Raw genomic sequence first — 17,526 nt, 5'->3', positions numbered from 1 at the left:
CCTACCTTTGTTATTGATCTAACATTTCACGGTGATCAATACTAACAAGGCCTTTCGGAAAAACCACATCGCCTACGTATGGATATCTTAGGTACTGTTTTATTTTGATTTGACAATAATGTTAAAGACCATTATAAAATAACAATATAGCAACATCAATAAGAGGTTGTTTTCTAGAGAAAAAGTTAAATGCGGCCATCCGGTACGGTCTTTGTCTAAGCTGATATGCAGAATGCTATGTGTATGTCTTTTGGTTGGTTTTAACGTGTCTTCTTATAAATAAATCGAATGTACTGTCTGAGGGTTCAAACATGACAAACCTATAAAACATTTTTACGCTTCAATATTTATCAACGATATCGTTATAAAGGCATTAAGTAAGATTCGTTCTTCAAATAGATACAATAGGGTTGTGAAGTCTCTGGAAAACTGATTTTCTAAGAAATATAAATAAGGGAAACAACAAACTTCAAAATCTAATCAGTGATTATGATAAGACTGAATTTAGCCAAAGAAATCTAAACTGACAAAATAAAAATGTAACCGTATCCCATCTGTATTTAGGGATATATTAAGGGATTGTTTTCGACCAGAAAAGAACACATTTTGAAAAAATGTATATTAGGGTATTTATAAGAAAACCATATTGCGTTGAGCTGAAATTCATACAGACTTTGCTATAAATCATTTGTTTAGACTACTTACTTCTATTCATAGAAAAGAGTAATTAAGGGAACCGCGATTCTAGCGGAAATAAAAAAAAAATGTAATCGAGAGACAAAGACCATACATGGAAAACAGGCATGCACAACAAAGAACATAAAAAAAATAATACGAACAAAGCAACAAAACTAAATGAGCAAACTCACTAATCAATTAAGATCACATAAAATAGTATAAAATCCATAAACCATATGACATTTTATATTAAGTTAAGAAATAGAAAATATTATTTTAAACCAAAACAAATGTAAAACTGTAAGCTTTAATAGAATAGGACATTTGACATATTTATTTCCCATGTTATGCAGACTTTATGTTATTCTGAATATCGCTTCCCACTCAAAGTGCTTTCAAAAACAAAACATTTCACAGTTTACGATGCAAAATAATGGAACGCCGACGCATTATAATTTTGAAAGCAGATTTGGTATCCCGGGAGAAATGCATATTGCCTGTATATGATTCATTGATGTAAACTGTACCAAGTAACGCGTAAAACAATAGATATGTTCATACAAAAATATAAAGAAGTATAATTATTTGACATTCTAATTAATAGAGCATACATAGATTGAAAATAATGGACACAAGACGAAAAAAATAAACATTAGTTATAGAAAGATTCAATTATAAAATGAGAATTATATTAAGCAGTTGGACTGCTAAAACTAAAGATTGTAAGCTTCTTCAGCTTTCCTACAAGTGGAGTTTCTCGTGTCCAGACGATATTAAAATTGACATAAAATTACAAATGTCCTTGGTATGGAGATTTGAACACCATACAATTGTCGAGTTCATGATGGCACTCGTAAAATCGTCCAGATTTATTTATGAAGCTTAAATTCAAAAGTTTATCAGTAAGCAGTTTAGTACAGTTATTATTTATAACTTTCCTGCGTTACGAAAACATATTTTATTCGTAGTATTAGACAAAAATGAAAATTCCTTTCTTGCTAGTTAGTAATTTATTATTTTTTCGATCTCAGGATGTTTTATTGAACAAACCCTGGTAGCATCAACTTATAGGTACTTGGTTACCCCAAGATTTGATTTATCCATTATCCAAAGCTTGTGAACAGATATGGTCTAACACTGTATATCCATTATAATGTTTCCTAAAATCGAAGGAAATTTACTCAACCAGTTAGTCTTCGTCAATTGATTGATTGATTGATTGTTGGGGTTTAACGTCCGAGCAGCAATATTTCAGCTATATTCAGACGATGAACATAAAATGGATGATAAAATGAACATGAAATGATGATGAAATAAAGAAGGAATCGGACACAAGCGCAACAGGGTCGATAAATTTAGATGGCCAGTAGAAAAAGGGAGGGATGGGTAGGGTCGGGCAATTTAGCCTCCTGTGGCAGTGCGCAAAGGTTCCTACTCCTATCGAATACCACAGCAGGGGTCTTTAACGTGCGAGGAACGAGGCATCTTTCCCAACACGGCTCACCACCATGGTTTGTGGTCAGGTTTTCCGTATTATAGCCTAACAACCCCAGGATGTAACACGCCAGGGGTATCCCTTTCCACCACCTGGGGCACACATCCCAGTTGCTCTGTGCGCAGAGCGCCTAGCCCCCGGCTAGGTTTCAGAGCACTATTTAGTCGCCTTTAAGACAAGCTTAGCGCTCTGCAGGCCTATTCTTTTGACACCCGGACCTGCACGGGGCCTTAGTCAATTGAGTCTGGGTTGATCATATTATCCTCCTAGTTAGCCTTCTTTTTGAAGTCAGGGTTAATCATTTACCAGTTAGTCTTGGTCAATTGAAGTCCGGGTTGATCATATACCAGTTAGTCTTGGTCAATTGAAGTCCGGGTTAATCATTTACCAGTTAGTCTTGGTCAATTGAAGTCCGGGTTAATCATTTACCAGTTGGTCTTGGTCAACTGAAGTCCGGGTTATTCATTTACCAGTTGGTCTTGGTCAATTGAAGTCCGGGTTAATCATTTACCAGTTAGTCTTGGTCAATTGAAGTCCGAGTTGATCAATTTACTTTTAGTTTCGTTTGTTTTTATTATATTTTTTATTTCGATCCATGTGAATGTCAGCTTCCCTGTTCCTTTTTTTTTAATTTTGATCCCTGTGTGTGTCAGCTTCCCTGTATTTCTTCTTTTTTTTGTTGGCATTATTTGTACCATCATGAAAGCTGCTTCACTTTTTTTTCATTCGAGCGATTAACTGGATGAATTTTAATTACATGAATTAATTTACATGCTAATTCTATAAAAAAAAAATTACCTATTTAAGGGGTTAGAAAACACACACTACTGGAAGCATTCTTTAGAGAGCCTCGTTATCATTAATTGATATAAAAGACGCGTAGTCTGAGCAGCAATTCCTAGAATCTCCCTAGCGTGGAAAATGGTTCATTCTGATTGATTCGAATGTCCTGAAATATGAACAACTCCACAAATTTAAGTAATAAAATCTGGATTGAGCTATCAAGTCAACACATTCTGTGTAAAATGTCCATGCAAGTAGTATTCAGATGCAAATCATTCGATTTTTTTTCAAAATCGAGTTAAAAAATGATATTAAAATGTCCTAAGTCGATATTGTATATAAATTATTTGAGATGTCTGTACATGTTTACTTCATCCATTATTTTTTTTTATTTGATTTTTACATAATTATTTATAGATAATTTAAAGTCAAATAACTTAAATATCAATTTTCATTTTTAGACAGCTACATAATGTCATTTCATTTATTTGTCATAAGCATTGATATATTGAACTATCATATAATCAACAAAGTTGACTCAAAATGTGAACTCTACATAAATAGGCCAATGACCAATACGATAAACACTGAAAAAGAAAGTTTGTCGCAATCAAGTTACGAACAGAAACCATATGTTCTAACCATCAAATATAAACACAATGATATACGAAAAATGTAAGATAGTGTGTATTCAGTTAGCATTCTGCACAAACTTTTAGTTTCTGCAACAAGAACCAAATAAAACGAAGGACTGATCACCAAGAGTGACATGATGACGAAAATGACAACATATTTTACGTTTCTTTATTCTTTTGATCTTTAAATTTAAATTTTGACCACTTCCTTGTTGATTAACAAATTTTCTTTTCAACAGCATTCCTTTTTTAAATGGACGACCATTTTCAAGAACCAAATCATTTCCCATTTCTTCTATGTTATAAATTCATCTTTTGTAATTGCATAGGTGTAAAACATTCCTGTTAATTGCATTTCTTTTTCAAAATGTTATAAAACTTAACACTATCTACCCTTAACGATGTGCTTTTTACAGTTACTCAATTAAAAGAGGTAACTAATTCAACTATTTAATATTATTTTTACAGTAAAATTAGTAAAAAAGCCATATAACTTTATTTAATTGTTTGTAATTACATTATGCTGTTAATCAATGCCCTAGACTTGTTTATATAGGAACAGGAAGATCTATGGTAGAATAAAACCACTACTCCATACCAAATTCAACATTCCTGATAATTGCATAGTTCTGTTAATTGCATCATTTTCTGAGGTATGCAATTAAGGAGAATCCACTGTATTTTATATTGCCACTGGAGACTAGTAGGGTCTTGTATAAAACTTGTGGAGTATTTAAACATCTACAATTTTCTGATTTATGAAAGAGTAATCAAGATTCTAGCGGAAATCAAAAGAATGTAATCCAGGGACAAAGACCAGTCATGGAAAACAGACAAACACAACAAAGAACATAAAGTAATTAAATTAATACACACAAAGTAACAAAAGTAAATGAGCACCTCTGACTCCACTACAATCTGTGAGCATGGACCAGGGGCACCGGTAGGGTTACCTATCTCTGCTTTTCTAGAAACATCCGCTGAGTTGCTCATTGAAAGTCAAGTGCGGGATAGATGAAAGAGGAAAGAAAAACTATGACATGTTGAACAAATCAATTTTCGTGGTGCAGATGGATACACCGTAATGATCCACGAGTTCATTATGACGACCATAAAACTTCTGTAATGATGACCCACCTTGTAGCACCATAAACCTGTTCCAAAACCTAATTGTAAGTAGTCTGGCGCGATACAAAAAGTCACGTAGTTACGGCAAGCTCTGGCATGACGGATGTTGCCACAGATGAAAGGAAAGTTGACAATTCTGAATGACGGAATGAAAGTCATCACGTTTTGTCGTAAAGTTTGGTCAATAGTTTTCCTTTACCATCGATCTCTAAGTGTAGATCAAGATATGAGGCTGACTTCACAGTGTCTGTAGTATTCTTTATCTCAAGTTCTTTGGGATAGATGCGATGTATCAAATCCCCGAAGCAAGGATTGTTCAAAGATAATACGTCATCTATATAGCGGAAACTGAGATTTAAATTTCTAGCTAAACGATGTTCTTTCTGTCGAATCAGATCAGCTATAAAGGCAGCCTAATAAGAGTGAAGGAAGGGATCAGCAAGTAGAGGAGCACAATTTGATCCCATTGGAATGCTGAGCGTTTGTTGAAAAACGCGTCCACCACACTTGAAACATATTTTGTCCATCAAACATTCCAGCATTTTGAAAACATTTTCTTCAGTATATTTGGAAGAGGATTTGGAATTATCATTTACAAAGTATGAGGAATCTCTACCAAGAAATATATATTTGAATCTAGGTGTACCATCTTTTTTGGAGAAACAACGATGTATAATGCTTTTAAGTCGGGATTTTAACTGTGTGAGTATTGGGAATAGAAGTATACATTGTTAAAAAAACATGGGTTTTAATGCTATTATATTTTGATAATAATCTTGAATTGAGAGTCCCCAAAAGATCTTACGATTTTTTTCAGGATCCACATTGTCTTAATACTACTACGATAGTAACAAGTGTTGTGGTAAGACAGGTGTGAGTATAGAAGTTAAAAGTTGTGAAAGAGGTTTGGTGATAAATTTTGCAGATCAAGCTATGTAGCGTTGTTTGTATGGAATCCTGTGGTCTTTGGTAGAGAGACCAAAAGAAGGGAACACAGATTTATGGCCATCCACTATCTCTTCTTTGGAATCTCTGATAATGAATAATATTTTCTCTACTTTGAACTGCGTAGTTATATAATGCAAATTCTGGAACACTCCATAATGATTTAGTAGTTTATATGTATTTTTGAGAATCAGTCTTAGCAAAGAGTTATCAAGGGAACCAAGGTTATAGCGGTAATCAACAGAATGTAATCCAGGGACACAGACCAGACACGGAAAACAGACATACACAACAAAGAACATAAAGTAATCAAAATCATACATACAAAGTAAAAAATGCAAATGAGCAACTCGGAATGTATTAAAGCGTACTTTATTCATTTTGCAGTGTATGTTCAAAGTTGACAGAAAGTGCACGAACTAATAAATGTAGTTATAGTAAGCAGTTTATTTTGTGTTTTGCCTAGTGTCCCAACCCTACTACAGATATCATACGTTTAGCAAACAAAAAAATTTTGGTTTTGGGCTTTGTCTGCTGGTACGACAACATACACATATATGGTAGTCAAAGTTTTTGCTACATCGAGGTCTTTGAAAACCGATGTAGCATTGACGCTCAATGATCTACTTAAAACTTTCATTCGTTTAAAAAAAAAGACCCATTCTTACAGAGAATCAGTGTCTTCTTGTTTTTGTTTTATCCATTCCATTCCATTGCGTAGTCCTCCACGGCTTCCATCAGAACTATAAAGTTATAATTCCAATTTATGCAGCGTGGTTCACGGTACTTGGGACCTTTAGAAAGGATATTACGCAGAGATTCGTTTTCGATGATGCTTAAATCTCCTATAATAACGTGACCGGAAGGACCATATTTGAATGGAAAGTTCTTGCAAAAACAGTCATGTGGTTTACCCTTGAAGTCGTCAATCTCGAGGTTCTGCAATAGCCTTTTATAATTGAAAATTTTGGATGGAATAAGTGAAGTGTAGGAATCTGAAATAATCGGTATGGATTTGTCCTTGAAATATGAGGGAATTGTTGGATACGTTTTTGTGATGGAGGATATTAGCCAAATTAATTGCATCTATACCTGTGTTGACAAACGGTAGTGGAAGAAATGGTCGTTGTTCTTCATCTTGACCTTTTACACAATTTTTTGAAAGAGTCTGTGGAAACCAATATCCAAACTGATGGCAACAAGTCTGTATAACGATGGAGTAGGTTCAGAAACAGTAGTGTCAAGATTGTTTTGTAAAGGGAAAGTAGTAGAGTGAGAGGTATATAATAGAGTTTAGTTCGAATGTGATGATATCCAAGAGATTTTTGTATGAAAGGAAGACCATCTATGGAGACATCATGCATCTTAGGTGACGTATAGTGGCGATGGTCATGATTCCTTTTCCGTCTTGAATTTTTGTCAAATAAATTCATCACATCAATGCTATTGGTTTGAAAGGTTTCCTATACTGTTGATGTTGTCATTGCACCCGTAAGGTATTGCAGTACCTAGTCTGCGTATCCAGTATTCCTCTCTTTCCCTACGATACATAGGACGGGACTGTTCGTTGGATGGTAATTTTTTTTCAAGAAAACGAACTTTCTTTCAGAGAGAGGATTGAATGATGTTGGTGATTGAAATGTTGATAAACTGTAATGAATTTGGTGGTATTAATTCCCGAACGATGACCGCACATTCGTTTGTTTAATCGTTTTTGTGTTTCATCGATATATACTAGTCATATGCATAAGTTGCATTCTAATCCATATATAAAGTTAGTCGATGTGTAACTTAAGTCATCGTGACTTCTTGAAACTATGGCGAGCGTAGCGAACCAAATTTTTTTAAGGTTTTGGGCGGGTCAGAATATTTATTTTCAATTTACAATCCAAGATCAGAATATTTATTTTCAATTCACTGGCTAAGGTCAGTCTATTCATTTACTGGTATGATGAGGCCAGATTATTTATTTCCTACATAATCAGAGACAGATTATTTATTTCCTACATAAACAGAGACAGATTATTTATTTTCAAAATCTGCCAGCCCCCCCCCCCCCCCGAAAATATATTTTTGAATAAATATAACATGAGCCATAGTGTCCACGTGGGAAGAAAATTGGCGATTCACCGCAAGGACATCAAACAATCGATTACCTCAAGTCCACATAGTAAAGAATCGCCTACGAGTTGTCATAGAGACCTGATTACCTATTCTTAAATTGTATATAGACATCATGCCACATGAAGTATGAAGTATAACTGACAAATCAAGAGATTTGGATGTCGAAAAATTTCCATAATAAATTTGACGTCACAGTACAAAGTAGTAAAAAAATTTAATTTGTATATTGATAACAGAAAACAAGCTTTATGCTCTTCGTTTTAACAAATGATCATTTATCATATTTCTGTATCTGTATCAATGGAAACTTTTTTTTCTCTGCTATGTGTATTTGATTGTTTTTGCCTCTCAATGTGTGGTGAAACTTTTAATGTGCAAATTTAGTTCATTTTATTATTATTATAAGTATACCATTTGTATCATTTGATAATTGGACCCGCGTTCTTTTCTTTTGTTTTTGTTTTGTTTTGTTTGGGATTTTTCCCTAGATATACATTTTTTAGAAATACCAAAAAAACATATACTTATCATATAGAGATTTAAATTTAGACAAAATACAGAAAAAATACCCCCAAAAACAGAAAAAGAATAGAGCAGCATCAAATAGACCCGATGGGTCACATAGTGTGAAGACATTTTGATCGAGGTTTCTTACTTTTCATGTCAGTTTTTGTGTTCTTGATAATATTCTTTATTCACTAGCTACGTATGTGTGTCATCTTCTGTTAACGTAGAAACTATCAATTTTGTTGTCAGGGCCTTGCAGAGCTTTCTTAAAGGTGTGTTGTCACTTGTTGATGATCTCTTGTTAATCTCTAATAGTAATTACTGTTTTGTATTCAGGTTAAACATTGGTGCATTTGTTACGTTTCACCATATCTGTTCTTTTGTCTATTGTGATTTTTTTCAACTTTAATATGACTCAACAAGAATTAATTTGTCCCACGAATATCATCTGAAGTGCGTTACTATGTGGAAATTAAATTCTATATATGTATGTATGTGAATTCACTTTCATTTGCCCAACCAAGCTGAGATAGTGTAGCCAAATAAATCGTTCCCTTCTATTACCAATCCATTAGTATTATATTGTAGACATCAATGACTCCAGTTTTACCTATAACAATTACAGTGCCATTCCAACTGACGTTCTTATAGTGAAATTGTATTTATCATCACGAATTGAACCGTTATATTTCCACGGTAAATTGATATAAGGAAATGTGTGAAAATTAATTTTAGTCAGAGGAAGATAGTCTTGTGTCCTACCTTAATTAATATTGTATTGAATAACTGATAGATCTAGAGGGGATAGTCAAATCACAATAATATAGAGATTAGCCAGAGAAAATATCGAAACAATATATGTTTGCATTGAATATTGTCATACAAATAAACAATACATTTTAAACCTATGACTTATGCTTAGACTACTATCAGAATAACATTATTTTGAGTAAATTATCTATTTTACAAAACCAAAATATACCAACTCTTATACAAAGAATTAAAAAAGGACAAAGCGAAAAATAACAAAACAATAAAGGAAAATACAACAAACAAAATGGGACAAGATTGAAATCTGTGACAATTTTTTTAAATATATTATGTTCATTTGTTAATTTGTGTATTCTTTCTTTCTTTTTGTTTTTGTAGTTTTTTGTTTTTGTTTTGTTTTGATTTGTTTTGTTTTCGTAAATGCAATTGGATAGATAGTGACATCTGTATATAAATTTATATGTGAGTGTCAGTAGTGTAAGAGGAGACATGGATATAAGAGATGGGTCTCCATATTATAAATGCCAAAGTCCATCATTTGCTATGTGAACCCACAAATTGATTCGAATCAAACTCTAAAAGAGAAGGTGCACAATGGGAACAATTAATAAAGATTCTGTGCAGGTTTCATTCAATTTTTCAATAAGTGGTGTAAGTGAAATCTTGAATCAACTAAAAACTGGGAATATGAAGTAGGTAATATCTTCTTTGCTAGAACAATAAAGTTGCTCAATCTTATGACTAATCAGATTGATCCAGACGGCACAGAATTGAGAACAAAAGTGGATATGAAAAGATGAAGATAGAAACATCAGATTTTTAGATAAAAATGAAGAGTAAATGTTCAGTTCAGGTTCTTTATGATTTTTTATTACAAAATTACTAACATTTCTGAGTCTATAAATTAAAGTGGAGTTACTAATAAAACAATTATCATGATCTAAATGTTCAAAGACTTGCATGCTATAAAAAAAAAGAGTTGTGGTGTGATTTTCAATGAGACAGTTACCCTCCAAAAAGTCAAGCAATGAACAATTAACCACACAGTCTTCAATGATGGGCAAAACCCATACCATGACGAAACTTGTAGAAGGCCCCAAAATAAATGAAGTGACTCATAAAAGACGGAAATTGACCTAATCTATACAAAAAACGTATAACAAATGGACATAAAAAAAACAACCACAGGACTACATGTTCCTGGCTCGGGAAAGGCACATAAAATTTGTGGCCGGGTTAAACAAAAACTAGGGGTAAACTAAAGGTCCAAACCAGCGCATTTATATCGGGGTATTGGTCCTCTCATTTGTGTTTTGGGCTCTCCGCATTATGAAGAAATATTGTTATAAATATAAAATCCTTAATGTCATTCATTTTTCGGAACTGCTTTGCACAATTCTTGGTAGATAAAATTCTTTAAGAATATTAGTTTTACAGACTGTATTCAAATGAATCTGAAGGCGTCAATAAAGATATAAAAACTAATTAGGGAGAACAAATGACATAAATTATAGCGTGATAAATGTACGTTCTGAATTAAAGTCAGGTTCTCAAAACGACTTTCTAGATTAGACAACTAAGCTTGCTTGTGACAGCTTTGTTTATGTCTGTTAGAAAGGTCAACAGCCTGTCAGTGACATTTTCTTTAATATTAGATGAAAACAAAGCAGTTGGACGTACACGCTGTGATTGTGTCTTCACTTGACAAGACATTATTATGTTTAAACATCTTTGTCCTGTAGACATAAATCATCTGATTACTTGAAACATATTAACGAAAATTGGAGTAAAAAATAAGGATATCATATGGAGAATGTCAAATAGTTTATCGACAGAAATGTTCATGTCAATTTGAACACTTGTCGGGTCAGTCACCAGTTCTTTAGATGCTTGTTTTGATCTGACATTCTCAGTGAGACGTTACAATAAATGCTTCAGGACAATCAACTTTTATCTCTAAATTACAGAAAGAACTAAAAAGACAAAGACTAATGTACCCTGACCGTTATCAAATAGTCTTCATAATTCGTCGTTACTAAGGAAGTTGACAAACAGCAAAACATAGTGTAAATCATACAAGTCGAATAGCATATTCATAGTAATTGGCATCATCCGTTAGTGCGAGCAAGAACTGCAAGAGCGGTCAAGACGTTCAAAACACTGTCATAAAAGAAATGTATCATAACCATTTAACACATTGTTAACGCTGTGTCTAACTTATTACAATGTGAACATATGTATAAATATGTTGTGCAATAGGGCAAGTTAGTGTTGTGGTAGCTGGAGTAAAAACAATTAACGGATTCTGAGTGACGTGCTTAATGCGCATGTCTGGTGAAGAATCAGGATAAGAACGTAACTATAAAGATTTCTACTAATGGATTTCATTCTAATTTATCTTGATTAAAACTTAATGATACACTCACATAGCAGCACTGATTTAGTGAAGCCAATCAGAATTAAATGTGCATCTCAACTAAATCATTCATATAGTTGTTACGTCCGACGCTGAGCCAACGTTTAGTTAAAAATGTCCAAATGAAGAAAAAGTAAACGAAGTATAGAACACAATTGAAGAAATGTGTTGTATAATCAATAATAAACAATAATTTGACAAAACATCGCCATCCCATACTTATCACCACGACAGAAGCAATGAAATAGTCACTATTATCTTGTTATTGTCATGTTAATTATGCTGTCAAACTACCGGAAGGGTCCCTTAATCTTAATATAAACCTTCGGACACGAATTTCCGATAGTTCTGTCCGGGATTAGTTAGTGTGATTTATTCCACATTCGTTAGATGGTGATACATTAACGTTAACACAACCTTATTAAACTTAGATTGTTTATAACGTCTTAATCTAGAAACACCTAAGATCTACCCATGTACTTTACCCAGGCTATAAAAGTCACGTGACTCACTTCATCATTCAAGAGAAGTTCGGGACCTGTTGTTTGGGACAGATTCTTACTATTATATCTCAATATTGATCATGACTGTCTTGATAAAGTAAAATCAAGAGTAAAAATCTTCCCTATCTTTCTTCCAGACAGACTCTTCAAACACAACTGGTTAATTACAGGGGAAAATGCTATAAATCATTTCAAAGCTTCAAAAAGTAGAAGTAATGTTTATATTACCAGTGAACAGTATAAATTTAAGATCGGTGAAATTAAATCGAACTATAGAATTGTTATATGTGGACTAGACACATGTACTGTGCTTCATTGATCCGACAATTAAACCATTAAGTATAAAAAAAAACATGGCAGGGATCACGATTGTTTTGACAGACAATGCTGACAGAAAGAATATTGTACTAAGGTAACCATGGTTGGTATGAATAATAATGATAACTGTCATTACTTACGTAACTAAAAGATAATAACAAGCAGAAGAATGACAACGATAGACGATAATAAGGCAACGATACGGAATGGTGATGGCAGGCAAGACAAATGTAATAATGTGATGATGGCAGGCAAGAATATTGTAACAAGGTAATTATGGCAGGCAAGAGTAATGAAACTAGGTGATGATGGCAGACAAGAATAATGTAACAAGGTGATGATGGCAGGCAAGAGTAATGAAACTAGGTGATGATGGCAGACAAGAATACGGTAACTAGGTGATGATGGCAGGCAAGAGTAATGAAACTAGGTGATGATGGCGGGCTAGAATACTGTAACTATGTGATTATGGCAGGCAAAAGTAATGAAACTAGGTGATGATGGCAGGCTTGAATACTGTAACTAGGTGATGGTGGCAGGCAAGAATACTGTAACTTAGTGATTGTTGTAGGCAAGTCTAATGTAACAAGGTAACAATGGCAGGCAAGTATAATGTAACAAGATGATAAAGGCAATCAAGTCTAATAAAACTAGATGATGATGGCAGACAAGAATAATGTAACTACAAATGTATGTGATGATGAAAGGCAAGGATACTATAACTATAAGCTCTTGACAGGCAAGACCAAAAATAAATATGTGTTTGTTGTGGCATGAATAAAATTACTAGGTGTTCATGACAGGAAAGAAAAATGCAGTCGCCAGGTGATGATGACAGGCACATTTAATGCAACTAGTTGGTGTATACTGACAAGAACAATTCCACTATATGATATTGACAGGCAAAAAGAATGTAACTCAGTTATAGTGGCAGGCAAAACATTTAAGGACTAGATTATGGTGATGGAAAACATATTGTAACTAGCTGAAAACCATTGGCAATACCAATGTAATAAGATGGCAATAGTAATGTGATCATATAGAATATATAGTTATTGTCCTTACTTATAATAATTAAATATGATGTTTGATATTAACTTTTCTCTTAAGGTGACGGCATGTACGAATGGCTGGTTGCGATGGAAGTATGCAAAAAAGTAGTTTTATTCTTCAAAAAGGGAATACTGGGTGACACGACAACTGGTTAAAACGCCCAGCCACAAATAGTTTACACCCTTTTAAACAACTACATTGTGGTTCACACATTAACGACTGAGTTCAGCTTCTAATCACTAGACATATCTCTAAGTCCTTGTACCCTTAGTCTTCTTCAAGACAAGACAAGGTCTGCTCTGGGTCAATTCTTTATTCCACCGAGGGCCTACACGTTTTTTTAACCTTTTTAACAACGATTTCTCTCAGAATCGAGGTCATAACTTCCTATCAAATATTTCATACGATAAATCTATATATACTTGATAACCCTTCAGGACATAGTAGTAAGTACCTATTTGAATTCCAGTGAACCGAGTACGTTTTACTGGATATATATTCTTGATGATGTCAAGACATGCAAAAACCGTAGTGGAAGTTCATTATATAAAAAATAACTATACTAGATTCCTATAATCAATTTACATAAGATATTATTGAGACGAAGAGATAACATAGATGTCGGCAAAAAAAAGTACCGAAGTGTGAACAAGGGGCAATTCAAATACGCCAAAATAAAAAAAAAATGGCAAAAACGGGAAAACGGGAAACAAAACAAATCTACAAACATGGTGTAGTGAACTGAAAAAAAAACAAAGACAAAAAAGACAACTTACAAATACGGTGTAGTTACCTAAAAAACAAAAACACGGGAAACAAAGACAATCTACAAACATGATGTATTGAACTAAAAAAAAAACACGGGAAACAAAAACAATCTACAAACATGGTGTAGTGAACTGAAAAAAAAAACACAGGAAACAAAGGCAATCTACAAACATGGTGTAGTGAACTGAAAAAAAAACCACGGGAAACAAAGCCAATCTACAAACATGATGTAATGAACTGAAAAAAAAACACAGGAAACAAAGACAATCTACAAACATGGTGTAGTGAACTGAAAAAAAAAAACACGGGAAACAAAGACAATCTACAAACATGATGTAGTGAACTGAAAAAAAACACAGGAAATAAAGACAATCTACAAACATGGTGTAGTGAACTGAAAAAAAAAAACCACGGGAAACAAAGAAAATCTACTAACATGATGTAGTGAACTAAAAATAACACAAGAAACAAAGACAATCTACAAACATGATGTAGTGAACTGAAAAAAAAAACACAGGAAACAAAGACAATCTACAAACATGATGTAGTGAACTGAAAAAAAACACAGGAAACAAAGACAATCTACAAACATGGTGTAGTGAACTGAAAAAAAAAACCACGGGAAACAAAGAAAATCTACTAACATGATGTAGTGAACTAAAAATAACACAAGAAACAAAGACAATCTACAAACATGATGTAGTGAACTGAAAAAAAACACAGGAAACAAAGACAATCTACAAACATGATGTAGTGAACTGAAAAAAAACACAGGAAACAAAGACAATCTACAAACATGGTGTAGTGAACTGAAAAAAAAAACACGGGAAACAAAGACAATCTACAAACATGATGTAGTGAACTGAAAAAAAAAACACAGGAAACAAAGACAATCTACAAACATGATGTAGTGAACTGAAAAAAAACACAGGAAACAAAGACAATCTACAAACATGGTGTAGTGAACTGAAAAAAAAAACACAGGAAACAAAGACAATCTACAAACATGGTGTAGTGAACTGAAAAAAAAACACGGGAAACAAAGACAATCTACAAACATGATGTAGTGAACTGAAAAAAAAAACACAGAAAACAAAGACAATCTACAAACATGATGTAGTGAACTGAAATAAAACCAGGAAAACAAAGACAATCTACCAACATGGTGTAGTGAACTGAAAAAAAAAAACACAGAAAACAAAGAAAATCTACAAACATGATGTATTGAACTAAAAATAACACGAGAAACAAAGACAATCTACAAACATGATGTAGTGAACTGAAAAAAAAACGGAAAACAAAAAGCACTAGCCATACGAATCATTTCACATTTGGGCGACATCAAGTTCCACAAAGTTTCATGGTTAATTAAATAATACAAAAATAGTGGAAAACTATCCAAATACATAAATCAAGTTGGTAATCAAACATCAACATTGGATATTTATGAAAAAAAACGTCGGAACATCATTTATTTTGATCTTGATCTTTGATCTGACATAGCATTAAATCATGCAAAAGAAAAAATAGTCGTGTCAAGAATTAAATAAATAATTTCAAATGTTTGAATATTCTTACATAAAAATATCACATGTACATTGATAATCTCGTGTATCATTAATCTTTCCAGGCATCATGAAAACTAACTAAGGTCAAAAGGTCGCTGAACCCGATCACATGTAATTAACATCGCATAAGATTAAACATCAAACGATTTTAATAATTCTGTAACGGGAAAAATATAGGTAACGTATTTTTTTTTCAGTTTTTATTTTTTGTTTTGTTTTGTTTTTGTTTTTGTTTTTGTTTTGTGTGTGTGTGTTTTGTTTTAATTGAAAATAATGTATAATACCATTGCAATAATATTCATGTGATAACCTAATATATACCACTTTGAAGTTTTATAACCCAAAACAGTATGTTTATTTTGATATAAGTACGCATTTCAGTCTACTAGGATAATTCCTCATAGATGTTTGCGTTTATTGCTAATAAATAGTAAGATAATGTTCCCACAGGAGCTCGTTTATGAACGTAAACTCAATTTAACCGCAGATAATATATATAATGTAAATGTCTTACACCATAAATGGGAAAACAAATATTAGTTAAAACACTCAAACAGATTACTTGTAATTACAATTATTCTTCAACAATGAAAAGGTATAGTTTTTTTTCTCTCAAGTTTACTCTTTCTATTCTGTGGTAATTTGTTATGCTTAAAAATACATTAAATTCGAGATTTGTGAACAATATTTAAAGCAAAGCAAGTTTCTATAGACATAAAACATCAGTTTGTAATTAAGAAATAAAGCTTACCTTTGTCGCTTTTAGTTCTACATCATCAATTCTATACAGTGTTTCTTCACCTAATAAAAAATGTCATCCTCATTTTTATCTCCATTTTATTTCTACTTGTTGCGCAGAAGACTTCGATTTTTTCCTACTGCTATAAACATAAGATAAGAGTTAGATCTAATCAGAGACAGCCATAGTTGATGACAGAACGGCAGACGACACAATGTGCTAATTGTTATATTTTGAACATCGGAATGACGTCTTCTCTTCGCACATCACTGGGCTCTGGTGGTGTCTTGTCGCTGAAGAACATTTTAACTGAAAATCGATCTCGTATAAATTGATTCGATTTTTATTTTCCTCTAATTTCTATTTGCGCAAAATAATGTTCTGCAGCTGCACAGGAATTGTATCATTTTTGTTTCACTTTCATGTCAAAGGTCACACTCCCACGCTTTTTTATGAACATGATATTCTTTGTGGTATTTCTTCCCCTATTATTAAAATCACGTTCACGCACTACCTCCGACTGAAATTAAAATTTACCCATTAAAGTTCACAATAATTATCAATGGAGATTTCAACTAATATATCATATTAAAATATCTCCATTGGGTATTCCATAACAAACTGATTCACTGAAAATGTCAAATCAACAGATTTAGTGAAAATTGTTATCAAAATCAATTCAGTCTTGAGGGTATATAATATACCAGTCCAATACAAACGTGTTTATTTTTATCAATGTTGAATATTGATATCACGCAAAGATTTATTTTGTTAATAAGATAGTTTTATTTTGTTAAACCCTCAGAAAGTACTAGATATAAAAGTTGTTTAATCTACATGTAGTTTTACAAACAGTATCTGTTCATACTTTCAGAGACTTCAATGAGAAAACAATATGGCTGTTCTACAAATGTTCATTTGTCGTGTATAATAAACAAACATGCAATAAAAACTTCTTCCCTTACGGGTCTTTACGGGAATCTAAAGTTTAATGAAAAAAAGTCTAAAGTTATGGTGGTAGGAAAGAGGTTGAGTAAGGTCTCAGATTAGAAAATAAGAAACGATTCGATCGAAGAAGTTAATGAATATAAGTAT

General features: G+C 32.9%; 1 protein-coding gene across 1 annotated transcript in view; it reads right to left on the bottom strand.

The window, feature by feature from the left end:
* The window catches only part of LOC148615381 (synaptotagmin-6-like), a 47,639-nt gene extending 30,720 nt beyond the window's left edge, over window positions 1-16,919 (bottom strand). The window contains exon 1 of the mRNA XM_088590296.1: window positions 16,444-16,919. The gene's annotated coding sequence lies outside the window, so the exon portion shown is untranslated. The remainder of the gene's footprint in view (window positions 1-16,443) is intronic.
* Window positions 16,920-17,526: the final 607 nt, after the last annotated feature.

This window comes from Perna viridis, chromosome 6 (assembly GCF_037379345.1).
Source record: "Perna viridis isolate PV_CMFRI_1.1 ecotype Kerala chromosome 6, ASM3737934v1, whole genome shotgun sequence".
In the NCBI taxonomy this organism is placed as follows: Eukaryota; Metazoa; Mollusca; class Bivalvia; order Mytilida; family Mytilidae; genus Perna; species Perna viridis.
Note: the sequence above shows the minus strand (reverse complement) of the source record. Positions and strands in the feature narration are given on the sequence as shown.